General features: G+C 40.6%; 1 protein-coding gene and 1 long non-coding RNA gene across 3 annotated transcripts in view; both read left to right on the forward strand.

Moving 5' to 3' along the window:
• The window catches only part of LOC129047324 (TBC1 domain family member 3G-like), a 96,966-nt gene that overhangs the window by 40,575 nt on the left and 28,586 nt on the right, over positions 1–27,805 (forward strand). The gene's annotated exons all lie outside the window — the stretch shown is intronic.
• LOC134760564 (uncharacterized) lies at positions 740–24,090 on the forward strand. The gene is made up of 3 exons (XR_010138294.1): positions 740–942; positions 3,767–3,876; positions 14,954–24,090. It is a non-coding gene; the product is annotated as an uncharacterized LOC134760564 (long non-coding RNA).

The following is a 27,805-nucleotide window of genomic DNA, read 5'->3' on the forward strand; positions in this document are numbered from 1 at the left end:
CCTCAGCCCCTCAAGTAGCTGGGACTTCGGATGCATGCCTCCTTATCCGGCTAATGTTTTTGTATTTGTTGTAGAGACAGGGTTTCACCTTGCTGATGAGGCTGGTCTCAAACTCCTGAGCTCAAGCGATTAACAGGCGTGAGCCACTGTCCCCAGCCTACATCTCAAGTTTTGATAAATTTCATATTTGTTGCCATTCGTTTCAAGACATTTTCCAGTTTCCCTCGTGACTTTCTCTTGACTATCTTAGTCTATCTTGGACAGAAGTAGAAGTCTTCTGTTTGTTCTTAACATTGATTTTCCCTCTTATTTCTTATTTCTCTTCTGTTCTTTTTGTGATGATTTTTTAGTGCTGTATTTTAATCAGTTTAACAATGCAACTAGTTATTATTGCATTTAAATTTAATTAATTATATTCAATTGCCTTAAATTGCCTTTTTGGCCATATCTCTTCCTATATATATATTTATATTTATCTATATAGTGGTTGCTGTGGGGATTATAATTTTCTTTTTCTTTTTTTCGAGATGGAGTCTCGCTGTGTCGCCCAGGCTGGACTGCAGTGGCACTATCTCGGCTCACTGCAACCTCCACCTCCGGGGTTCAAGCAGTCCTTCTGCCTCAGCCTCCTGAGTGGCTGGGACTACAGGCATATACCAGCACACTCAACTAATTTTTGTATTTTTAGTAGAGACATGGTTTCGCTATATTGCCCAGGCTGGTCTGAAACTCCTGACCTCGAGTGATCTTCCCGCGTTGGCTATCCAAAGTGTTGGAATAACAGGCGTGAACCACCGCACCCGGCCTGTGTGTACCACTTAACACAAAATGTAGAATGAAACCATATAGACTTCTTTTACCTGTTCCTTTTCCAGTCTTTGCTGTAGTTTTATAGGAAAGCTACATACATCCACAGACCGTACCAGTGTTTTAATATTTAATGTAAGTGGTCATTTGTATTGTAAATGAGTGTGAAGGCATCATTGTTTTATATGTGCATTATATATTAAATGTACCTACATGTTTATTGCTCTTTATATTTTTCTTCAGTTCTGAGCTTCCTTCTGGAATCATTTTCCTATTACTCAAGGAAAATTGTTTGGTGTTCCTTTTAATGGAAATCTTTTAAAAAATGTTTTCTGGCTTTATTTAGTTATCTAGCTTTTCGTTTCATGACTTGCCTTTTGTTTTTAAGATTTTCATTTCTTTCCCTTAGATTTCTGTAGTTTTATCAATGTTCCTTGGTGTATTTCTTTATTTACTCTGATTTATAGTGGTTCTTCAGTCAGTGGCTTTGGGTCTTCTGTTCTGGAAAATTTTTAGGTGTTACCAATTCAGATACTGCTTTCATGCCATTTTCTCTCTCATATTTCTCTGAGACTCTGATTACATGTGTGTTAGACCTGCCTGCCTATTACATTTTTCATGTGTCTTATTCCATTTTTTGTATTTCTTACTTTTGTGTTTTGTGCTAACATTCTGGATTTCTTCTTCTGACCTGTTGTGTTCCTACTAATTTTCTTTTCATCCGTGTCTAAACCGTTGTTAATCCCACCCATTGATTTTTTTTTTTTCTTGAGATAGAGTCTCTATCACCCAGGCTGGATTGCAGTGGCACAATTACTGTTCACAGCAACCTCCAACTCCTGGGCTCAAGCAATCGTCCCGCCTCAGCCTCCTGAGTAGCTGGGACTATAGGTGCATGCCGCCGCACCTGGCTCATTATTTTTTTTGTAGAGATGTGGTCTCACTTTGTTGCCTAGGGTGGTCTTGAACTCCTGGTCTCAAGCGATCCGCCTCAGCCTTCCGAACAAAGTACTGGGCTTACAGGTGTGAGCCACTGTGCCCGGCTGATTTCTAAATTTCTGCTTTACTTCTGGAATTTTAATTTATTGTTATAGTTTTCAGTTCTTTGCATCAATCTAGAATTTTGTCTTGTGTGTACTTGATCATAGTAAGCATATTTATTTTAAAATCTTTATTTGGTAACTCCAAAATACTGATTTGTTTTGATTTTCTTGTTTCTCCTTATTTTCATTTATATTGTCTTGTCTGTCATGTGTTTGGTACTTATTGTGCTGGAAATTATGTGTAATTAAGAAATTTTAGGCTGCGTATGGTGGCTCATGTCTATATTCCCACCACTTTGGGAGGCTCAGACTGGCGGACCACTTGAGGTCAGGAGTTCGAGACCAGCCTGGTCAACATAGTGAAACCCCGTCTCTACTAAAAATACAAAACTTAGCCAGGTGTGGTGGTGGGCACTGTAATCCCGGCTACTTGGGAGGCTGAGGCAGGGGAATTGCTTGAACTGGAAGGAGGAAGTTGCAGTGAGCCAAGATCACGCCGGTGCAGTCCAGCCTGGGCGACAGACCAAGGCTTTGTCTCAAAAAAAGGGGTAGAAATTACTTGTAGCCAAGATACTATTTTCTTTTAGAGAGGATGTATATTTGCATCTGCTTGGTGCCTTGGGGGTTGTAATTTCGGATTACCTTTGTCAAATTTCAGAGTTTGAGATGGTCAGAGCCCTGGTGTAGTCTCTTTGAGGGTCTATGTACTTTTAGTGTATTTTTACCCCTGGTTTGCCCTTCAGTGTTGGATCTGAAAGGAGCAGAGGGGTTTACTTGTTCCCTTTTTCTCTTGGTTGTTTGTGAATGTACATCCCTGTACTGTTAGGCCTCTGAGTTTTTCAAAAGTACCCTTCAGGCTGGGCGCGGTGGCTCACGCCTGTAATCTCAGCACTTTGCGAGGCTGAGGTGGGCGGATCACCTGAGGTCGGGAGTTCAAGACCAGCCTGACCAACATGGAGAAACCCCACCCCTACTAAAAATACAAAATTAGCCGGGTGTGGTGGCACATGCCTGTAATCCCAGCTACTCGGAAGGCTGAGGCAGCCGAATTGCTTGAACCTGGGAGGTGGAGGTTGCAGTGAGCCGAGATCACGCCATTGCACTCCAGCCTGGGCAACAAGAGTGAAACTCTGTCTCAAAAAAGAAAAAAAAAGAAAAATGTACCCTTCATCCTCACCACCGCTTTCTCTGAAATAGGCAAATGTTCCCTGGGCAAAAGTGGCCGAAAACTGTACCCAGGACTTACGTTCTTTTCCAGTTTTAGCCCAGAAACTCCTCACTATCACATCAGCTCTTTAATACCTTCAGTCGGGAGACTGAGGCAGGAGAGTTGCTTGAACCCGGGAGGCGGAGGTTGCAGTGAGCCGAGATCGCGCCACTGCACTCCAGCCTGGGCAACAAGAGCGCAACTCCATCTCAAAAAATATATATATTTAATATCAAATTTAAAACATTTCAAATTGAAATAGTGAAATGATTATTACTAATATTAAAAATATTGACACTAAGATAAAAATAATTTCATGTTGACATTTAAAATGATTAAGATTATTAAATTTTATCATAAGTATTAAACTTTTAAAAACTCCTTTTATAATGGTTCTCATTAGTAGTGTTGATCTGAATATTTAGTCTGCCTGTATAAGAAGTGTTAGTGCCAACATCTGAATTTGTAAATGTTTCCCTTTATTTCTGTTACTGTACATCATAACTGAGGAAATGATTAACAATGCTTTTTTTAGGAGTGGTTTGAGTATTCTCAAGCAATGGAAGTAAGACAGCAATGAGCATTTGTTAATGTCCTCCTTGTTGTGCACTTGTTTCAATAGACATTGAAGGGATCTGTTAAGGAAGTTAATGATGTTAATTTGCTTTTGATAAAACCGAAAAGATGACGTTTATTTATTTATTTTTAGGTTGGGCCCATGAGGTGCGTGCCCTGTATATTCCAGAGGTACAATTTGCCAGTGTTTCCACAATGGAACCAATTGTTTTACAGTCTGTTCCGGATGATCATTGTAATAAGGTACAGTGGGTATTATTTTATTACTGTTTGAATATCACTGCTAGGAAGTAGAAGGGAAGTTTTTGTGTTTTTAAAATTATAGGTATCCCCAACCTGGGTAATACGGTGAAACCCCGTCTCTACTAAAAATACAAAAATTAGCTGGGCGTGGTGGTGGGCGCCTGTCATGCCAGCTACTCGGGAGGCTGAGGCAGGAGAATGGTGTGAACCATCGCACCACTGCACTCCAGCCTGGGCAACAGAGCGAGACTCTGTCTCAAAAAAAAAAAAAAAAAAAATTATAAGTCTCCATCAAATTGAGGGAGATGTGGAAAAAAAATTACTATGCCAAACTACAGTTCTTAAAATGTTATTAATATGTTACTAAAGTCACAGGAGTACAAAGCAAGCAAAATTGTGTTACCTTTCATAGTAACCTAGGTATTTAGTATTCTATGATTTACAGGATATTTTAATCCTTACAGATTGGCCCTTTATGAATTACTGACCTCTTTTGCTCTTTCAGGTATCAACAGTCTGTTAAATTTGAATTAATTATTATTTTGCATAATATTCATTACAATGTATCATACGTTCTTTTTTGAAAAACAGTCCTATGTTAGAAAGTTACTTGTTCCCCCCGAAAGTTATTTGTACCCCAAGATACAGCTTTTATTGTTGGCCTTAAAAAAAAATTAATGTTTGCTTTTTTCCTGTATATTTTTCTTCATTTAGTATGTTATTGTTTTATTCTCCTCTGCATTTTAGGTTTCACCATTACCCAGTGTGCCTTTAAATACAATTTTACCACTTAATTGAAGGTACATATTCCAACCGTGGAAGAAATTGCAGTCAGCTTTAAGATTTTAAATGTTTTTGTGCAAAAAAATTTTTATTATGTAATTAATATTTATTTTATTTTATTTTACTTTTTATTTATTTTTTTTTTTTTGAGACAGAGTCTCACTCTGTCACCCAGGCTGGAATGCAGTGGCACGATCTCAGCTCACAGCAACTTCTGCCTCCTGGGTTCAAGCAATTCTCCTGCCTTAGCCTCCTGAGTAGCTGGGATTACAGGTGCCCACTAACACGCCCGACTAATTTTTCTATTTTTTTAGTAGAGACGGGGTTTTTTCTGTGTATTTTTCCTTATAGTATATGCTTACAAAAAAGTTGAATCGTTTTGCTTATATTTTTTATTTGCTTTTGAAAATTACACAGCATCTTTTGTGTGTCAATAAATTGTGTTTCTGCTGTATTTTTAATAGATACTTAGTCTGTAATACAGAATATCATGAGATTCAACAAACTCATTTAATTTAATTTAATTTAATTTAATTTAAATTAATTTAATTTAATTTAATTTAAATAAATTTAATTAAGCAGCCCTTTGTGGTTGAAGGGCCTAGTTTGGTGTCTGGCATGTAGTATACACTGCTAGCATCTGTGTAAAAGCGTGTGAACATTTTGGAAGCTTCAAGAAATACATTGTGTGAAATTGTCCTCTAGAACTTACACTGTATTAGCTGTATGTGAGATTGCTCATAACTCTATATTATGTTAGGTACACTGTGTTACCCTTAACAAAATCTTTGCTATCCTTTCTAGTAAAAAAATATTAAATGTTTGAATGAGTTTCTTTGAGTACTGGTAAGGTTAGTTTTTTAAAGTTTTTTTTTGAAGATTATTCATGTATGTTAATTGACCTTCCCTATCTCTTTATTTTAACATTATAATTTTTTTTACACAGTGTTTTATATTAGAGATCATATTCTTTTGTCTTGTGTATTTGCCGTGTGTGTTTTTCCCCATAGTTTAACGTTCGGTGTTTAATTTTATTACATCTTCATAGTTTTTGTTATTGGGATTCTAGCAGGTTAATTTTTTTCTAAGGCAGAAGTTTACATTTTTGAGGTAATTTACGCAAATGCTCTTTATTGTTTCTGCCTTTGATGCTGTGCAAAGAAAATCTTTATATTAATGCACTTTTTTTTTTTAGTGCTTTGGAAGTTCAATTTTTAAAACCTTGTTTTTCTTTTTAATTTTAAAAGCATTAAAACTTACAAACAGGTTTCAGGAATAGTACAAAAGAACTCTTCCTTCCCTAAACCATTTGAGAGTAACTTACCAATATAATATGCTGTCACCCCTGAATATTTCAGAATTTCCCATAAAGAAGGATATTCTCCTGGGAATATACCATATACCATCAAAATAAGGAAATTAACAGTGATGCATTATTACTGTCTGATCTTTGGAACCCATTCATGTTTTTGTAGACATATTCTTTATAGCAAAAGGATCACAGACTGCATTTTGACTCTTTGGTCTTTTTATTTCTTTTTCTTTTTCTTTTTGTACAGAGTCTCGCTCTGTCACCCAGGCTGGAGTGCATTGGCGCAATCTCGGCTCACTGCAGCCTCCACCTCCTGGGTTCAAGTGATTCTCGTGCCTCAGTCTCCCGAGTAGCTGGGATTACAAGTGTGCACCACCATGTCCAGCTAATTTTTTTGTGCTTTTAGTAAAGACAGGCTCTTGCCATGTTGGCCCGGCTGGTCTCGAACTCCTGGCCTCAAGTGATCTGCCTGCCTCAGCCTCCCAAACTGTTGGCATTACAGGTCTGAGCCACCACGCCCAGTCCTCTTTGGTCTTTTTAAATCTCAAATAGTGGCCGGGAGCGGTGGCTCACGCCTGTAATCTCAGCACTTTGGGAGGCCGAGACGGGCGGATCACGAGGTCGGGAGGTCGAGACCATCCTGGCTAACACAGTGAAACCCCGTCTCTACTAAAAAATACAAAAAATTAGCCGGGTGTGTTGGTGGGCGTCTCTAGTCCCAGCTACTCGGGAGGCTGAGGCAGGAGAATGGCGTGAACCCGGGAGGCGGAGCTTGCAGTGAGCCGAGATCGCGCCACTGCACTCCAGCCTGGGGGACGGAGCGAGACTCCGTCTCAAAAAAAAAAAAAAAAAAAAAAAAAACTCAAATAGTAACTCAATCTTTCCCTGAGTTTCATAACTTTGATACTTCTGAATATTACAGGCCAATTATTTTGTAGAATGACCCCCTATTTGGATTTGCCTGATGTTTCGTCATGATTAAATACAGTTATGTTTTTAGCAGGAGTATCACATATGTGATTCTGTGTTTTTTGTTTGCATCCTGTCAGGTGGTACATGATTTCAGCTTTTCCTTGACCACTTGGTTAAGGTGTGTCTGTCAGGTTTCTCCACTGTGAGGTTAAACGTTTTTCTCTTTATAGTCAGTATGGATTTTGTGGGGGAAGTACTTCGCATATAAACATCTTGTTCCTTGCGCCTTTTCCTCACTAATTTTAGCATTCATTAATGTTTCTTGACCTAATTTATGACTAGGATTGATGGCAAGTAGTGATTTTCTAATTTCACCTTTTCTTTCACATTCATCAGTTGACGTTCCACTGTAAGGTGAAGCTTTCTTTATTCCCTGATTATTTGTATTAGTATGGACTTATGCTATTTTATTTTAATGGATCATATTCCACTAATGTCATTTATTTTGATGTACATACTGTCTCAGGTTTGCCTGGTGGGACCTCTTTAAGCCGGCTTCTGTGTCTTTTGACCTATCATTTCAGAGAAGCATTTCTCTACTTCTGACACAACAGTATAATCTAGGCTCATCTTGTATTATTCCTGCTGTAGTTCTGAAATCACCATTTCTCTGAGGAGCCTTGATTCCTTTTAGGTGAGAATAATATTTAGAAGCCAAAGTGGGTGCTAGGTGTGGGTTATTGCTACTCTCAGCCAGCATGGCTAGGAAATTGTGTGTGTGTGTGTGTGTATTCCTACAGAGATACATATTTCTATAAATTCACATCTTATATTGTTTTTATATCTATGTAGAAAACTGTGGGCCAGGCGCGATGGCTCACACCTGTAATCCTAGCACTTTAGGAGGCCGAGGCCAGTGGGATGACTTGAGGTCCGGAGTTCGAAACCAGCCTGGCTAATGAAACCCCGTCTCTACTAAAAATACAAAAATTAGCCGGGCATGGTGGGGCATGCCTGTAATCCCAGCTGCTTGGGAGGCTGAGGCATGACGAGAATCACTTGAGCCCTGGAGGCAGAGAGGGTGCAGTGAGCCAATATCATGCCACTTCACTCCAGCCTGAATGACAGAGTGAGATTCTGCCTCAAAAAAAAAAAAAAAACTTGGCTGGGCCCAGTGGCTCACACCTCTAGTCCCAACACGTTAGGAGGCCGAAGCAGGTGGATCATGAGGTCAGGAGTTCAAGACCAGCCTGGCCAAGATGGCAAAACCCCGTCCCTACTAAAAAATACAAAAATTAGTCAGGTGTGGTAGCGGGCACCTGTAATCCCAGCTACTCAGGAGGCTGAGGCAGGAGAATTGCTTGAACCTTGGAGGCGGAGGTTGCTGTGAGCCAAGATTGCGCCACTGCACTCCAGCCTGGGCAACAGAGCAAGACTCCATCTCAAAAAAATATATATATGTATTAGCTGGGCATGGTGGTGGACGCCTGTAATCCCAGCTACTCGGGAAGCTGAGACAGGAGAATCGCTTGAACCTGGGAGTCGGAGGTTGCAGTGAACCGAGATTGTGCCACTGCACTCCAGCCTGGGTGACAGAATGAGACTCTGTCTCAAAAAAAGAGAGAACAAACTGTGAATTTGATTCATTATGTGAATATACATACACACTCACGTCTCTATTACTGTATCCATCTCTATATATTGAACTCCATATGCTCATATTAACTTCTCCAAATCCAACCCAACAAAACAGCGTTCATTTTAATTTTTTCCCCCATATTTATGATTCTCAGACAGAAACCTGACTCTTACTATTTTTAATAGTTTACTTACTTGATCAGTCTCTCCTGTTTTGACATACCTTCTGTTGCTGCTCCACCTAACGCAGTTGCTGTTCTAACCCAGTTCAGGGTTGCTGCTACTTTCCTGCATGCCAGTCCTTTTCACCCCTCTTGGGATTTGATATTCAGCTTCAGTTCACTGCTTCCATTTTGGTTGATCTTTTCACCTTGCTCTGAGATTGTCCCCACCCCTATCCCCAACCCCTTAGGGGAACCAACCTTACTCAGGCTCTTATGCTAGTATTGGACTGCCCCCTCCTCCCCAGCATGGATAATTACTATGCTTGAACCCACCTCATGGCTTTTTTTTTTTTTTTTTTTTTTTTTGAGACAGGGTCTCATTTTGTCACTCAGGCTGGAGTGCAGTGGTGCAGTTTTGGCTCACTTGCAGCCTCGACCTCTTGCGCTCAAGCAGTCCTTCCACGTTAGCCCTCTAAGTAGGTGGGACTACAGGTGCACCCATCACACCCGGCTAAGTTTTTTGTATTTTTCATAGAGTTGAGGTTTCATCGTGTTGCCCAGGATGGTCTTGAATTCCTGAGCTCAAGTGAACTGCCTCCTCTGGCCTCTCAAAGTGCTAGGATTACGGGCATGAGCCACCATGCCCAGCCCCATCTCATGGCTTTAAGACTAAAGTGTTGAAGTAGAAAAGGAGCGAGGGTAGACCAAAGAAGGGATTATTTAGATAGAAATATTTTATTAGCCTAGAATTAATTTTAGAATATGGTAAGATACGTGCCCAACTTTCCCCTCCCACCTGGTTAGTCAACTTTTTCAACACTATTGCTGAATAATGTATGTTTTCCATTGTGATTTGAAATGTTGTTTGAGTCATTACTAAATTCTTGAATACTTGAGTATGTTTCTGGACTTTTTATGTGTTCCATTGGTGTGTCTATTTTTATCCTGGTGCGACACTATTTTAAATTATTATGGCTTTATATACATTTTAGTATATGGTAAGACAAATATTGTCATGTATTTTTCTAGATGAACATTAGGACTAATAAGAGCACAATTTAGACTATATTAGAGTTACAGTGAAATACTGTTTTAGGTATGAATATATTTTTACAATATTCCAGAAGCATGGTGTATCTGTTTATCAAGTTTACTTTTTTCTTCTATTTCTTTCCTTTATAGCTTTTCTTATATGCGATTGCCTTATGTTTGTCGGATTTTTGTTGTTGATGATTTGTTTTGTTCTACTTAGTGTTAGAATAGGCTCAGTGGCTCATGCCTGTGGTCCTAGCACTTGGGGATGCCCAGGCAGGAGTGTCGCTTGAGCCCAGAAGTTTGAGTCCAGCCTGGACAACAAGCGAGACCCTGTGTCTACAAAAAAGAATAAATTTAGCCAGGTGTGGGGAGGCACACGTGTCTGTCGTCCCAACTACTCAAGCGGCTGCGGTGGGAGGGTCCCTTGAGCCCAGAGGTCGAGGCTGCAGTGAACCGTGACTGTGCTCTGCACCCCCACCTGGGCAACAGAGCAAGACCCTGTCTCGAAAAAGAACAGCAAGCAAAGAAACACAAAACAAAAAAGAAAGAAAGTTAATGGACCAGTGTGGTGGCTCACACCTAGAATTTCAGTACTTTGGGAGGTTGAAGTGAGAGGATTGCTTGAGCCCAGGAGTACCAGACCAGCCTGGGCAACATTCTGAGACCCCATCGCTGCAAAAAAGAAAAACAATTAGCTGGGCATGGTGGTGCTCACCTGTAGTCCCTTCCAAACTACTCGAGAGGCTGAGGTGGGAGGATCACTTGAGCCTGGGAGGTCAAGGCTGCAGTGAGCTATGATTGTGTGACTGTACTCCAGCCTAGGTAACAGAGTGAGACCCTGTTTCAAAAAAAATAAAAAACGTTAATAATAAGGTTTTGTTCATATATATTCTTTATGCGTAATAATGGGGCATGCAATTCTAAAATGACAGGAATGATTGGAAAAATGGGCTTGAAGACATCAGTCCTTAATGGATGGTAGGTAATAAAGGATAAGTTTGGGAACATTTATTTACTGGGCATTTACTATGGACCTACTTTGTATCAAGCATTGTGTTAGACACCAGGAATTCAAGGATAAATAAAATAGGGGGTTCCCCTCCTCAAGTAGGAAGACAAGTCAATAAATGTATGAAAATTAAAATATATATTACATAGTAATAAGGCTGAATGGAGTATTATGGGTAAATAATGAGAGATTATTCTTGTCTCAGGAATTGAGTAAGGCATACAAACAAAGAGCTTCTAGGGCTTTGCAGAATAATTAGGCATTTAACCTTTGCAGAAAACGATCAACTAAAAATTCCAGACAGAGAAAGTGACGTAACCTAGGGTAGCAGGTGCAAAGGGAAGAGGTGGTAGGTAGGCATGTTCAGAGAATAAGAAATACTCCTATGTGGCTAGAACATTGTGGAATTTAGAAAAAAATGAAATTTTGTGAGTACTGGGAAAAAAATTTACTAGAATATCTTTATTGTATATCTAAATAGCAGAGAATTCACTGTAATGAAACTGTTAAATTTTCTACATGTCGTTAAATACATAATGGCCAGTTTTAAAAATATTTATTTCTTTATTTCAGTAGGTTTTTGGGGAACAGGTGGTGTTTGGTTACATGACTAAGTTCTTTAGTGGTGATTACTGAGATTTTGGTGTACCCATCACCCAAGCAGTGTACGCTGTGCCCAGTGTGTAGTCTTCTATCTCTCACCCCATTCCCATCCTTTCCCCCAAGTCCCCAAAGTTCATTGCGTATCATTCTGATCCCTTTGTGTCCTCATAGCTTAACTTCCTTTTATTTACTTATTTGTTTGTTTGGTTGTTTTTGTTTTTGTTTTTGTTTTTTTGAGACAGAGTCTTGCTCTGTCACCCAGGCTGGAGTGCAGTGGTTCACTCTTGGCTCACTGCAACCTCTACCTCCTGGGTTTAAGCAATTCTTGTGCCTCGGCCTCCCAAGTAGCTGAGATTACAGGCATGCATCACCACTCCTGGCTAGTTTTTTTTGTATTTCTGGTAGAGACAGGTTTTCGCCACATTGATCAGGCTGGGCTTGAACTCCTGGCCTCAAGTGATCCGCCCGCCTTGGCTGCCTCCCAAAGTTCTGGGATTACAGGTGTGAGCCAGTGCACCTGGTCTATTTATGTTTTATAGAGACAGGATCTCCCTGTGTTGCCCAGGGTGGTCTCTAACTCTTGGTCTCAAAGAATACTCCTATCTCAGCCTCTGAAAGTGCCGGGATTACAGTCGTGAGCCAGCATCCCTGGCCAGTGGCCAGTTTTTGTGCAATTTAAATCATTGTATCCTATTTTTATATTTTTGACTGCTAATATTTTCTTCTGTAACGTGTTAACTCATCATTTCACTGACATGTTTTGTTAAAATTATCTTTTAATAAGTTTTCAGAAATGTGAAGATTGTGGCAACAAAGGGATTTGTGAACTTTTTTGGGGTAGAAGCTTGTATTCTTCAGAGTCAAGGAAGCATTCATTTTAGAAAGCTACAGTTTCCATAGACAGTAGTTAGCAGATGATGAGTATATCGTATGTATATGTATATATATATATATGTATTTTTTAAATAGTCCTTCTTTATTGGATAGCCCTGAAGTAAAGAGTGTTTATAAGTATAGGAAGGATGATAGGCCAAAGAAACAAACAAAAACATCAAAAAACATGATACCATCTGATTGTAAGATTAAACCTAATGGAAGTCTTAGAAATTGCTAACCTGTCTCCCCCTTCTTTTTTTCCAAAAGTAATAGTAGTGGATAGCAATTAAGTTTTCATCAGTATATTTAGTGTCTGTGTTAAAAGATTTTTTTTTTTTTTTTGAGACAGAGTCTCGCTCTGTGGCCCAGGCTGGAGTGCAGTGGCTCGATCTCAGCTCACTGCAATCTCCACCTCCCCAGCTTCAAGTGATTTTCCTGCCTCAGCCTCCCAAGGAGCTGGGACTACAGGCCAGGATGGTCTTGATGTCCTGACCTCGTGATCCGCCCTCCTTGGCCTCCCAAAGTGTTTGGATTATAGGCGTGAGCCACCGCGCCTGGCCAGGACTTTTTTTTTTTTTTTTTTGAGTTGGAGTCTCGTTCTGTTGCCCAGGCTGGAGCGCGGTGCTGAGATCTCAGCTTACTGCAACCTCCGCCTCCCAGGTTCAAGAGATTCTCCTGCCTCAGCCCCCCGAGTAACTGGGATTACAGGCATCCACTACCACACCCAGCTAATTTTTTTTTTTAAGGCAGATTCTCACTCCATCACTCAGATTGGAGTGCAGTGGTGTGATCTTGACCCAGTGCACCCTCTCTGCCTCCCAGGTTTAAGCAATTCTAGTCATGCCTCAGCCTCCTGAGTAGCTGGGATTATAGGTGGGACCACCATGCCTGGCTAATTTTTGTATTTTTAGTAGAAATGGAGTTTTGCTATGTTGGCCAGGCTGGGCTCGAACTCCTGACCTCAAGTGATCCCGCGGCCTTAGTCTCCCAAAATGCTGGGATTACAGGTGTAAGCCACTGCGCCTGGCCAAGTAAAAGATATTTTTGAAAGCACTAAATATTCTTTATGGGTTTTAGGGCTCCCAAAAATGAGGTTTCAGGTAAATAGGGAAGCTAAACATTTCATCTATCTGCCCATTCATCTTGTCCTCATTTCTGGCATGTCCTCTTATATGTACCAGGTCTTTATGGTGGATAGACGTGCATCAATCGGTGATTGTTAAACAGTAATACGTGCAAGGATTTTCGAGGCACAGTGAATGTCCACCTAACCTTTAACAGGACTGAGGAAAGAGGGAGGAGGTATCTTAAAAAGGTCACAGTTTTTCCTAAGAGTAAGAAACCTCTAGGTGCTGGCTGTGAAGAGAGGAGAAGGGAAGGAGCACGTGAGTGGCTGTTAATTTTACAGATTGAAGGAGCAAAAGCTTTGAAGGGGGAAATAACAAGGAGAGTGGTGAGCAGGGGGAGGGATTTGGGATGGTGGCAGGGAAAGGGATGGTATTGTTAGGGCCCTGAATGCGCTAGGCAGAATGCTGAGAGGGACTGTCAAAGATCAGATGTTCAAGCTCCTCATGCATCATGTTAAGGAGCCTAAAGTTTATCCCTATTGAAGGGTTTTTATGTTCAGAAAGGATATGCTTAGGTCTGTCATTCTAATGGATCGGGGGAAGGAGGATTGGGAGATGGAAGATAGAAGAGACAAGAGACCTAGAATCTATTCAGACTCTGACAGTGTCCCAGACACTGGAATGAGGATCTGAAGTAGTAGGAACAACGGGGCAGAGACATTCGGTAATATATAAGAGCTTTAGCTGACCAGCCTGGTTATCAGTTTAATGTGACAGAGAAGAGGGAGGAAGAAATATCAGAATGGGATTTCCATTTCAAGAATATAAGTACTAGGCTCATCACCACCACATGAGATAGAACACACACACACACACACACACACACACACACACACACACACACACACACACACACACACACACACACACACACACACACACACACAGTGAGTTAATTGAAACATTTCTTAGAAAGAAGAGATAGACACTAAGTTTTAAATACCTGGCTTATGTTCATGGAACATATTACCCTCTTTGTAAAACAAGTCTTGTGTCTACACATTGTTCACTGGCATATATTAACAAGATGATAATAAGGCCCCAGATATTCACATTTGTACGAAAGCATTGAATATATTTGCATTTGTCTATGTCTAATAAATGTTTATTTTTGCTTGACACTTTATACTAGTTACTTAGATGAGTGCTTAAATTAATTTTTCTTTTCTGGAGAATTGAATCATTTTGGAAAGCTAAATCTTGCAGTTCTAACTGTAAAAAAATTCTTTTGCTTTTTTTTGATTCATCAGCTGATTCTCATTTTGAAATTTCCTATTTGACTTCTCTCTGTTGTCTTTGTGTGCTCTCTCCTTCCAGCCCCTTCTCCCCAACCCTAGTTACACATTCTCTCACACTTGCTATTCTCTTTTTCTCAGGAATAGTAAACGATTCTTCATTATATTTGTTTCTTGTGGTCCCTCCTCCCCTTCCCCTCCCCTCTTCCTTTTTTCCAACATGGTCTCACTGTTCCCCAGGCTGAAGTGCAGTGGTGCAATTACAGCTCACTGTAGCTTCGACCTCCCAGCCTCAAGTGATCCTCCCACCTCAGCCTCCTGAGTAGCTGGGACTACAGGCTTGCACCATGATGTCTGGCTACCTTTGTTTTTATTTTTTGTAGAGATGGGATCTCACTATGTTTCCTAGGCTGGTCTTGAACTCCTGGATTCAGACAACCCCCCTGCCCTGGCCTCCCAAAGTGTTGGAATTACAAGCGTGAGCCACCATGCCTGGCCTCTTTGTATCCTTTGTGCTTGTCAACTTTATATATTATTTGCTTTCTTGAGCTCAACAATTCCAAGACTCAAAGGCCTATTTATTTGATAAAGACTGTGGAAGAATGGCACTATAATACCTCTCATTGTTATTTCTTTTCTCTTAGCTACCAAAGGCAGCAAACATTCCAATCTAAACTTTTGGAAATGGGAGTGTATAGTAGCTAACTTAAAATTGTTCATGAGATTAAAATCTATAATCTCACTTACCAACATTGCCTATCTCAGTGCTTTTCTTTTTGTAATATTTATTTATTTAGAAACAGAGTCTTAGTCCATCACCCCAGGGTGGAGTGCAGTGGACAATTATGGCTCACAATAGCCTCAAACTCCTGGCCTCAAGCAATCAGTCCTCCCACCTCAGCCTCCCAAGTTGCTAGGAATACAGGTGCCACCACCACACCCATTTTTTTTTTTAAATATTGGTAGAATTGGTAGAGAGACAGCATCTTGCTGTATAGCCCAGGCTGGTCGTCAACTCCTGGCCTCAAGTTATCCTTCCACCTCAGCCTCCCAAAATGCTGGGATTACACTCAGCCGCTATGCCTGACCCTATCTCAGTATATATTTTTTTAATGTTCATTTGGCTTCTGGAGTACTCTAGAGGATAGGTATTTATATAATATAATCTGATAAGAAATTGATTAGGAGATTTTACAAAAACTGATAACTTAAGGGGAGGTTACATTGCTGGGCAACATGGTATCAAAATAAGACAGGTCAAATTTGAGAAATCTCTGATTCTACAGGTTACCCTACAGGTAACTGACTCAATGTCTCAGTCCTAAATTTCCAGGAGAGCCATTCTGGTGTAAGCACCTGGATTTAGAAGGTGTTTTCACCTAGACAAACATGAGTCCCTAGGCACCATTCCATTCTTAGAAATTGAGCATAGATGCTAATTTCTAGAAAAGAGAGCTGGGTTGTCCAGGTGGGCAAGAAGTTGCAGTTTTGATCAGGCTGCTGCTGCTGCTAATTTTTTTCCAGCTACAAAGTTCCAGGATACACAGTTTGCCTCTTTCTCCCCTACCCCCAGCTGGCCCCCCCCATTATAGGTCAAATTTATTTTTTTTTTAAAGTTGATAGCATTGACGTATCTTGGAATTGTGACCATTTAAATTCCCAGATAACACACCATGTGATAATCTCTTTATAGGGTTATATCAAGAACCTTTTGTATGTACCACCTCTTCTCCACAGTGATGAAGAAACAAAGGAATGCGTGTTAGTTGCAAAAAGTCTGCGTGAAGTGACACTAGGAGCATATAGATCATTTTTTAAGGGCATATAAGTAACTGTGATGATTAATGTTTACAAATTGATTTTAATTTTTTGAAACTGTTGTTGCGCCATGTAATCCATTATGGTTTTCTTCACATAAACATTTAAATGGAGTTTTTTCCTTTATCTGAACTCTTAACCAAAAAATTTTTTTTCTTTTGTTTTGTGATAGAGTCTCACTCTGTTGCCCAGGCTGGAGTGCAGTGGTGCGATCTTGGCTCACTGCAACCTCCTCCTCCCAAGTTCAAGCCATTCTCCTGTCTCAGCCTCCCAAGTAGCTGGGATTATAGGTGTCCACCACCACGCTCAGCTAATTTTTTTTTGTATTTTTAGTAGAGGCGGGGTTTCACTATGTTGGCCAGGCTGGTCTCGAATTCCTGATATCAGGTGATTTGCCCACCTTGGCTTCTGAAAGTGCTGGGATTACAGGTGTGAGCCACTGTGCTGGCGTTGATCAATTTCTTTTATGCCTGATATAAAGAACAGCTTTGGGGCCTATTTCCAATTTTATTCAACTGTTTTCTAATTTGTGTTTCTGCTTTTAAAACTTTAATACTTACTCTACTTATTATGACATAATAGTTTATTAAGAATTTATTTCTGGGCCAGGTGCAGTGGCTCACGCCTGTAATCCCAGCACTTTGAGAGGCCGAGATGGGCGGATCACGAGGTCAGGAGATCGAGACCATCCTGGCTAACATGGTGAAACTCCATCTCTACTAAAAACACAAAAAAATTAGCTGGGCATAGTGGCCGGCACCTGTAGTCCCAGCTACTTGGGAGGCTGACGCAGGAGAATGGCGTGAACCTGGGAGGCAGAGCTTGCAGTGAGCCGAGATAGTGCCACTGCACTCCAGCGTGGGCCACAAAGCGAGACTCCATCTCAAAAAAAAAAAAAAAAGAATTTATTTCTGCAATTGTCAAATATATAAAACAGTAAACAATAATATAACAAACACCCTGGGTACATTCATCACCCAATTCTAAAACATGAACATCTCATAGCCAATTTTTCATACACCCCCTGTAGTCGTTTCCTAGGGCTGCTGTAACAAAATATCACAAACTGGGTGCCTTAAAGCAGCAGAAATTTCTTCTCACAATTAAGGAGGCTACAATTCTGAAATCAAGATATCAGCTGGGTTGGATCCTTCTGAGAACTCTTAAGGGAAATCTGTTCCATGCCTCCTAGCTTCTGGTGATGGGTGTCAATGATTGACAGGTTTTTTTTTTTTAATCACCCTAATCTCTGCTTGTATCTTCACATTCCATTCTTCCTTTGTCTCTGTCTCCATATGACCATCTTCTTATTAGGAGATCAGTCATATTGGATTAGGGGCCTGCCCTACTCCATCATGTGACCTCATCCTAATTACATTTGCAATGGTCCTTTTTCCAAATAAGGTTACTCTCTAAGATACTGGGGGTTAAGGACTTCACATACATTTCTTGGGGACCACAATTCAACCCATAGCAGTCTGCCTTCTGGTGCCCCCAAAATTTATGTTCTTTCCACATACAAAATAGATGCGCTGTATCCCAATATCCCCCAAAAGTGTTCATCCATTTTGATGTAAACTCTATAAGTAAGTCTCACATCTTACCTGAATAGAATAAACTCAGAAAGTCCCAAATCTCATCTTCTGAATCATCTGAATTGGCAATGGGTTAAGACGTTGGTTAATCCTGAAGCAAAATTTCTATCTCTGCTGGGCATGGTGGTTCACGCCTGTAATCTCAGCACTTTGGGAGGCTGAGGCGGGCAGCTTACCTGAGGTCAGGAGTTCAAGACCTGCCTGGCTAACACAATAAAACCCTGTCTCTACTGAAAATACAAAAATTAGTCGGGTGTGGTGGCACATACCTGTAGTCCCAGTTACTTGGGAGGCTGAGGCAGGAGAGTTGCTTGAACCCAGGAGGCAGAGGTTGCAGTGAGCTGAGGTTGCGCCATTGCACTCCAGCCTGGGTGGCAAGAGCGAGACTCTGTCTTAAAAAAAAAAAAAAAAAAAAAAAAAAACAGAAAAACAAAAAAAACTTCTATTTCTAAACCTGTGATACATAGAAAACAAGTTTTCTATTTCTGAGATGCAATGGTGGGACAGGCAGAGAAGCATTCCCATTCCAAAAGAGATAAATTGGAAGGAAAAAAGGGGCTTAAAGCAGGTTTGTAAGTCTGCAGGACAAATTCCATTCAGTTCTGAGACTTGAAAATAATTCTCTGTGGCTTGATATTCTGTTCTCTAGGCCCATTGGCATGGCCTTACCCGTTGGTCCTGGGTTGGCAGCCTGCCCTTTTGTTTGTTTTTTTTTTCTTATGACTACTTAGTTCCTGTTTTGTTTTGTTTTGTTTTCTACCTTTTTAATCTTAAGTACAGATGCTTCTTGAGTTATGATGAGCTTACATTCTGATAAGGCAGGAGGATTATTTTGAGCCTAGGCAATATACTGAGACCCCATCTGTTTAAAAAAAAGAAAGAAATATACCTTATTTATCTAACATCTTGGCTTAGCCTAGCCAACCTTAAATATGCTCAGAATGCTTACATTAGCCTACAGTTGGGAAAAATCATCTGGCTACACGGTTCACTGGTCAAGCAAGCATTGGTTGTTTAGTCTCATGATGGCATGGCTGACTGGGAGTTGTGGCTTGCTGCCGCTGCCCAGCATCACAAAGAATATAGTACTAATGTGTATCGGGTTTGTATCATGGTGGTAAAGTTAAGAAACTGTAAGTAGAATGATTTTAAGTTGGATACCACCTATAGATACTTTCTAGTATACCATTTTCATTTCTTTTATTTTTCATTTTTATTTTATTTTATTTTATTTTTGAGATAGGGTCTTGCTCTGTCACCCTGTCTGGAGTGCAGTGGCACTGTCATGGTCACTGCAACATCAACCTCCCGGGTTCAAGTGATCCTCCCCACTCAGCGTCGCAAGCAGCAGGGACTACTGCCACGTTGTCGGGGGAAATTCAGCCCACGATATTTCACGTGGGTTCTTTTCTATTTTCCCTAAGTGTTGGCTGGTCTGAGAAATAAAGGGAAACAGTACAAAAGAGAGAAATTTTAAAGCTGTGTGTCCGGGGGAGACATCACATGTCGGCAGGTTCCGTGATGCCCCCTAAGCCGCAAAACCAGCAGGTTTTTATTAGTGATTTTCAAAAGGGGAGGGAGTGTACGTATAGGGTGTGGGTCACAAAGATCCCATGCTTCACAAGGTAGTAGAATATCACAAGGCAAACGGAGGCAGGGCAAGATCACAGGACTGGGGCAAAATTAAAATTGCTAATGAAGTTTCGGGCATGCATTGTCATTGATAACATCTTATCAGGAGACAGGGTTTGAGAGCAGACAGTCTGACCAAAATTTATAAGGCGGGAATTTCCTCATCCTAATAAGCCTAGGAGAGCTACGGGAGACTGGGGCTTATTTCATCCCTTAATCTACAACCATAAAAGACAGACGTTCCCAAAGTGGCCATTTCAGAGACCACCCCCCGCTTAGGAATGCATTCTCTTTCTCAGGGATGTTCCTTGCTGAGAAAAAGAATTCAGCAACATTTCTCCTATTTGCTTTTGAAAGAAGAGAAATATGGCTCTCTTCTGCCTGGCCCACAGGCTGCCAGACTTTAAGGTTATCTCCTTTGTTCCCTGAACATCGCTGTTATCCTGTTCTTTTTTCAAGGTGCCCAGATTTCATACTGTTCAAACACACATGCTCTACAAACAATTTGTGCAGTTAACACAACCGTCACAGGGTCCTGAGGTGACATTCATCCTCAGCTTACGAAGATGACGGGATTAAGAGATTAAAGACAGGTGTAGGAAATCACAAGAGTATTGATTGGGGAAGTGATAAATGTCCATTAAATCTTCACAATTTATGTTCAGAGATTGCAGTAAAGACAGGCGTAAGAAATTATAAAAGTATTAATTTGGGGAACTAATAAATGTCCATGAAATCTTCACAATTTATGTTCTTCTGCCATGGCTTCAGCCGGTCCCTCCATTCGGGGTCCCTGAATTCCCGCAACAACATGCCATCATGCCTAAGTTTTTTCTTGCTTGTAGTGACAGGCTATATAGCCCAGGCTAGTGTCAAACTCCTGGGCTCAAGCTGTCCTCCTGCTTCAGTCTCCCAAAGTGCTGGGAAGTACAGGTGTTTGGCTCACCGGCCTGGCCTTCTTTATGATTTTTAAAACGATTTTTCTTGGGTTATTTTCTCAGTGGTTCTTGTAGGGCTTACTATCTTTATCTTAACTTGCTAGACTGTACTTAATTTTAGTAAGATGTATAAGCATATCTGTTTTTTTTCTTAAGCATATCTCATTTTATTGGGCTCCTATTTATTGTACTTCACAGGAATTGCATGGTTTTTCTTTTGTTTACCAAATTGAAGGTTTGCGGCAACCCTGGAGTAAGCAAGTCTTATCGGTTTCATTTTTCCAACAGCGTATGCTCACTTAGTGACTCTTGGTCCCTTTTTAAAATTCTCATAATATTCCACACATTTTCATTGTTATCTCTGTTATGGTTGTGTATGATCAGTGACCTTTGATGTTACTATGAGGTGAAGTTAATAAATGTTGTATGTGTTCTGACTGCTGTACCAGCTGGCTGTTGTCTCATCTCTCTCTACTCTCCTCAGGCCTCCCTATTCCTTAAGACACGGCAAAATTGAATGTAGGCCAATTAGTAAGCCTTTGACAATGCACATAGTCACCTAGGAGCTCTGATGAAGATGTACAAGAAAATGTTCTTTTCATGCCTGCTAACACAACATCCATCCTGCAGTCTGTGCATCCAGGAGTCAATTTGATGTAAACGTCTTATTATTTAAGAAATACATTTTGAAAGGCTATGGCTGTTATATAGAGGGTGATTCCTCTTATGGATCTGGGCAAAGTACATTGAAAACTTTCTGGAAAGAATTCACCATTCTAGGTACCATTAAGAACATTTGTGTTTTATGGGAGGAGGTCAAAATATCAACGTGAACGGGAGTTTGAAAAGAAGTTGATTCTGTCCTTCATGGATGGCTGAGAGATTCAAGACTTTGATGGAGGCTGCAGATGTGGTGGCCAATAGCAAGAGAGCTAGAATTAGAAGTGGAGCCTGAAGATGTGACTGAATTGCTGCAATCTCATGGCCAAACTTGAAAGAATATCTTCTCATAGATGTACAAAGAAAGTGCTTTCCTGAGATGGAATCTGTTTCCTGTGAAGATGGCATAAACATTGTTGAAATGACAACAAAGGATGTAGAATATGCCCTATACTTAGTTGATAAAGTGGCAGCAAGGTTTGAGAGAATTGGCCCCAATTTTGAAGAAAGTTTTACTGTAGGTAAAATGCTGTCAAACAGCAGCACATGCTACAGAGCCATGTTTTATGAAAGGAAGAGTCAATTGATACAGCCAACTTCATTGTTATTGTAAAAAATGGCTGGATGTGGTAGTTCACACCTTTAATCACAACCTTTTCAAAGACAGTAGGATTGCATGAAGCCAGGAGTTTGAGACCACCCAGGGCAACCAAAGCAAGACCTTGTCTCTACTTAAAAAACAAACAAACAAAAAACAGTGAAGTGAAAGTGCCACAACCACCACCTCAGTGAGTCGGAAGGCATCAACACTGAGGCAGGACTTTTTACCAGCAAAAAGATAGACTTGCAGAAAGCAGTTCTCTCTTGTAAAGCTCCATTGCCCTCTTCCCCCTTTTGCTGTTATTATAATAAACATTATATATGAGATCACGCCACTGCACTCTAGCCTGAGCAACAGAGTGAGATTCCTGTCTCAGAAAAAAAAAAAAAAAAAAAAAAACCAGGCCAGGTGCAGTGGCTCATGCCTGTAATCCCAGCACTTTGGAAGGCCAAGGCAGGCGGATCACCTGAGATTGGGAATTGGAGACCACCCTGACCAGCATGGAGAAACCTCGTCTCTACTAAAAATACAAAATTAGTGGGGCATGCTGCTGCATGCCTGTAATCCCAGCTACTTGGGATGCTGAGGCAGGAGAATTGCTTGAACCCGGGAGACAGAGGTTGTGGTGAGCTGAGATCGCACCATTGCACTCCAGCCTGGGCAATGAGCAAAAACTCCGTCTCAAAAAAAAAAAAGAATATATATTAATATTGATAGTGAATGTTGGTATACATTTAGTCAGAAAAATTAATCTGTAGGAAACTCTTTATATTTTTAACATCTTTAGTTAATTGGATTTTTGGCACCAATTATACATTTTGTGATTATCACTTTGTTTCTCATTTTCTGTTTAATTACTATTATCCATTTATTTATTTTCATTTTCATTTACTGAGAAATAGTAAAACTGAAGTAGGGCTGTTTTGTAACTCACATAAAAACCTTCATAAAAATATATTTGAATACAACTTTGGGAATTCGTTAGATTTGGTCACTACTTTCTGTCACACAGGATCATGGTGTTAGTACCATCTGATTGGCTGTTACATATTTGTATCCATGTTCCTTTGAAGGGTCAGTATGTCTGATGTCCCGAGTGTCTATTTCTCATTCTTTTTAATGGTAGATATTCATACACTGAAGGTTTAAGGCTTCTTTATTTTTCTTTTAGTTTCTAATTTTTAAATTATTATCTTTCCCTTGTGAATGGGGCTATTTCTTTTTAAAATAAATACTACAAGGGGCCCCTGTCTTATGAAATGAGCAGCTTAAGCCTCTAATATTCTGGTTCTCATATATGAATTACTTAAGAGTGTGTGTCTGTATATCCTTTGATGCCGAATGCTTTGATTTATTTTAATGACTAACAAAAATTTTGAGATTATAAAATTGAAAATTTTTGCCAGGCGTGGTGGCTCACGCCTGTAATCCCAGCACTTTGGGAGGCTGAGGCAGGCAGATCACAAGGTCAGGAGATCGAGACCATCCTGGCTAACACAGTGAAACCCCGTCTCTACTAAAAATACAAAAAATTAGCTGGGCATGGCAGCGTTCACCTGTAGTCCCAGCTGCTGGGGAGGCTGAGGCAGGAGAATGGCATGAACCTGGGAGGCAGAGCTTGCAGTGAGCTGAGATTGCACCACTGCACTCCAGCCTGGGCAACAGGGTGAGACTCCGTCTTTAAAAAAAAAAAAGATTGAAAATTTTTCTTCCTAGGTGTAATAAGCACATAGAAATGTTCATTTTTAAATGAGAGATGATGTATATACAATTTAAAAAAAGGACTTCGAAGATTGTGCAAATAGAATTTTCTTATTGCTAATTATAGATGTTGTTATCCCATTTGATAGTTGGGAAAAAATGTCTGTTTAATAATTTAATAAGATTGTATAATCTTTACATTTGCATGGAATTTGAACTTTTTTATAGTCATTTTTATCTAGTCTACACAAATTAGATGTGGTACCACCAACTTTTAAACACCTCAAATAACTCTCACCTTCAGACTTAATTATGCAGTGGTACAAGTGTTTTAAACAGAAATGTGTGATGCTTTTTAGTAATGCTTGGAAAAATGCATGAGTCTAATACTGACATTTCCTTTAATTTTTAAATTTTTTTCTTTATTTGCTCTATCAAATATAATGTGCAGGAATTTTTTCTTATTGAACTGCAGAGATAAATTTTTAGAAAACTGTATACCTTAATACTGATAGTATAAGATTAAAAGTCTTCTTGCTTTTCCTAGTGGCATAAAGTAGCACTTCAAATATTTACCTTTCTATTCTTCAGTGGTGCAATCATGGCTCCCTGCTTCCTGGAACTCATGGGCTCCAGCAGTCCTCCTGCCTCAGCCTCCTGATTAGGTCGGACTAGGCACACGCCACCATGCCTGGCTAATTTCTTTGACTTTTCTCTAGAGACAGGGTCTACCTGTTTCCCAGGCTGGTCTCAGACTTCTAGACTCAAGTGAACCTGAACCTCCCACCTCAACCTCTCAAATTGCTGGGATTACAGGTATGAGCCACCACACCTGGCCTGAATTTCTTTTGTGCCACGGTACTGCAAAATGTCATTATTAGGGGCAGCTGGATGGAAGGTGTAGGAGGACACTATAGTGCCTTTTCAATATTTCTGTATATCTAAAATCATTTCAACAGGAAACATTTTAAAACATGAAGGGTGATTCTGGTGAGGGCTCAGAAGAGGAGAGCTGGACAGAATGTTGGTAGCATATGGAGTGGGTCAGGCATGGTGTCTCATATCTGGAATCTTAGCACTTTGGGAGGCCGAGACAGGAGGATTGCTTGAGGATGAGAGTTCAAGACCAACCTGGCTAATATAGGGAGACCCAGTCTCTTAAAAAAATAAAAATATGGAAGGGAAAAGTCATTCAGATGAAGTCTCAGGTGGCAATGAAGAACATGTTATTGGAAACTGGAGGAAAGGTGACGCTTGTAAAGTGACTAAGAACTTGGCTGCATTGTGCTCCTAGTGTTTTCTGGAAGACAGAAGTTGCCAGTGATGAACCTGAAATTTGGCAGAAGAAATACCTAAGCAAAGTATTGAAGGAACAGCTTCATTCTCTTGAATATTTCTAGGAAAATGAAAGAAAAGAGGAATGCTTTAGAGACAGAACTTATAATCAAAAGGGAAGCAGAACTTAAAAATGTGGGAAATGTTTAGCTTTCTCAGCCTGCCCATATTGAACAGGTAAGAAAGTGTGTTTGGGAGAGAACACAAGGGTGTGGGTCAGGAGGCCTGCATGGATCAGGGCTGTGCTCCTCACCAGGACGATGGAAGAGCCACCCTGAAGGCATTGTGTAGATCGCTCAGGCTGCACTCTCATCACAGGCCCATGGTGCCAGGGCACTGACGGCAGTACGGTTTCCAAGGAAGGCCCTGGGGCACCCTGAAGACCTTGGGGCTTGCTGCCCAGCACTCCCTGAAGTCACTGGTCCCCACATTCTGGTGTGGCACTGCTTGACTGCGCCAAGTGTTGCTTAATGGGCTCCTGTCCAGGGGGAATGTGATGTCACCGCTCCAGAGGACACAGGCAGAAAACCCTTCGGCAGCATCCATGTGGTGCTAATTCTGCAGGTGTACAGATTTTGCTTTTCCCTTACAGAAATGGTGGAGCCAATGAAGAAATTAGCAGGGATGGATGTAGAGCTGACAGCTGAAGAAAGAAACTTCCTATCTGTTACATCTAAGAATGTGATTGGAGCTACAAGAGCCTCCTGGAGAATAATCAGCAGCCTTGAACAGAAAGAAGGAAACAAGGGAGGAGAAGACAAGTGAAAAATGATTGGGAAATACCAGCAAATGGTGAGACTGTTGTACCACAGTCCCCCCTTATCCACAGTTTGAGTTACCAGTGGTACAGTACAATAAGATATTTGGAGAGAAAAAGAGACTACGTTCATATAACTTCTATTAGAGTATGTTATAATTGTTCTGTTATTAATCTTTTACTGTGCCTAGTTTACAAATTAATCTTTACCATGAATGTGTATGTATAGAACAAAACATAGTATATATAAGGTTTGGTATTATCCATGATTTCAGTGTATCCATTGGGGAGTCTCAGAATGGATCCCCCTCAGATAAAAGGGAACTACTGTATTTTCAAGAAAAATGATTAGTGTTTTTGGTTAAATTTGTTCCATTCTTCTTTTTATTGAAAGACTCAGGGTTTTTTTTTTATCCAATGTCATAGTTTTTAATCTTTAGGTTTTATACAACATAAATTGTCAGGGGGAAGGAAGTTGTTGTCACCTGAATATGTCCTAATTTTTGCCTTTTATTTTTATAGTTTTAGAAAATGTCTCTGAAAAGGGAGGCTTGTTTCTTTTGAGTGTCTGGCTTAGTTCTCAGGGTATGTCTGTCAGTAATTTGGCCATAGTCATTGGCATTTGAGGTCACAGCCTAGTGCTCACTTGATGGTATATGTAGTACACATTTTATATCTTGGTAGGTTTTTATCTTTTGCTCTCTTGGATTAGGCTACAGAATATTTCAGGGCAGAGGTGAATAACTTTTTCTCCTGGAAGCTGCAGTAGTGGGCAAAAAAAAGTGAGACCCTGTCCCTAAAAATAAAGTTGTAAGCTGGGGTTGATGTTACCATTACCATGAAATGTGTTGGGTCAAAGAATTTCGATGACCAATAGACAAGTTTTGTGTCCTGGAGGAATGAGGAAGTGAGAAAGTTGAAAGTGCTGAAGAAAGAAGTCCATGAGCTACACTGTGGGACTTGGGCTAGCTAGGAAAGGGAAGCAGGAAGCAAAGAAAGCAACTGATACATTGGGAGAAGATGTGAAAAGTTCCAGTCTGATGTCTTAGATGAGATGAAGGGAGGGAAGGAAGGAAGGAGGGAGGGAGGGAGGGAGGGAGGAGATGTCTTGATGAGTCCCTAAGTAGAAACAAGAAGAGAAAAAGAACTAAAAGAGGAAGCCACAGCCAAGAGTGGAGCATTGCAGTGTGAGACTTCCAGTATGGAGCAGCACAGTTAGGGGTATGGACACGTGCAAGTCTTGGAGTAGAAAGCAAAGAACTCTGTTGAATGGAACGTGGCCACACCATACCTTGGTGTGATCTCAGGTATTGGCTAGGTTGGCTGTAGATAGTCATTGAATGTAGGAGAACAGCCTAGAGAGCCATTGATGACAGAAACTGAGAAATGGAATGTAGAGTATCGGCTTGTGAGGAGGAAGGATTTGGAGCAAGTAACAGGAGAGCAGTCATTGAGTATGTGAGGAGCTAGGAGAACATGGAAACCTTTCGTCTCCTACAGCAGTCTCTATCTGAAAAGTCATCATGGAGATAGTTGATTCAGAAAACACTTTTGCTTAGCTAAGATAAGAATGCAATTATGGAAGAAAGAGTGAGAGAATGTTTTACAGTGGAAAGGAGGTTCCAGGGGCATGAGAGGAACCTAGAAAAGTTCAAGGGTAGTGCCATCTGCTCATAGAAAATAGGAAGCAAGCAGCCGGGCACAGTGATTCATGCCTGTAATCCCAGCACTTTGGGAGGCCGAGGTGGGAGGATCACAGGGACAGGAGATCGAGGCCATCTTGGCTAATATGGTGAAACCCTGTCTCTACTAAAAATAAAAAAAATAAAAAAAATTAGCGGGGCATGGTGGTGGTGCCTGTAGTCCCAGCTACTCGGGAGGCTGAGGCAGGAGAATGGTGTGAACCCGGGAGGCAGAGCTTGGAGTAAGCTGAGATAGTGCCATTGCACTCCAGCCTGAGGGACAAAGCAAGACTCCATCTCAAAAAAAAAAAAGGAAGCAAGCTGGGTATGTGTGTTTAGAGGTGCTGTACATTTTCAGCATTATAAATGAATAGAGATGAGTGGCAATAGTTTTTTTGGTCCATAGATTTTTGGTATCTTAACTAGTTTTGGATCTCTTCCACTAAAGGGATTGCCTGTTCAACGTTGTTAGGAATGTAAGTACTGAAGGCAAACTGCCTGGGTTTGAATTTTGTT

The sequence above is a fragment of the Pongo abelii genome, chromosome 19, assembly GCF_028885655.2.
Source record: "Pongo abelii isolate AG06213 chromosome 19, NHGRI_mPonAbe1-v2.0_pri, whole genome shotgun sequence".
In the NCBI taxonomy this organism is placed as follows: Eukaryota; Metazoa; Chordata; class Mammalia; order Primates; family Hominidae; genus Pongo; species Pongo abelii.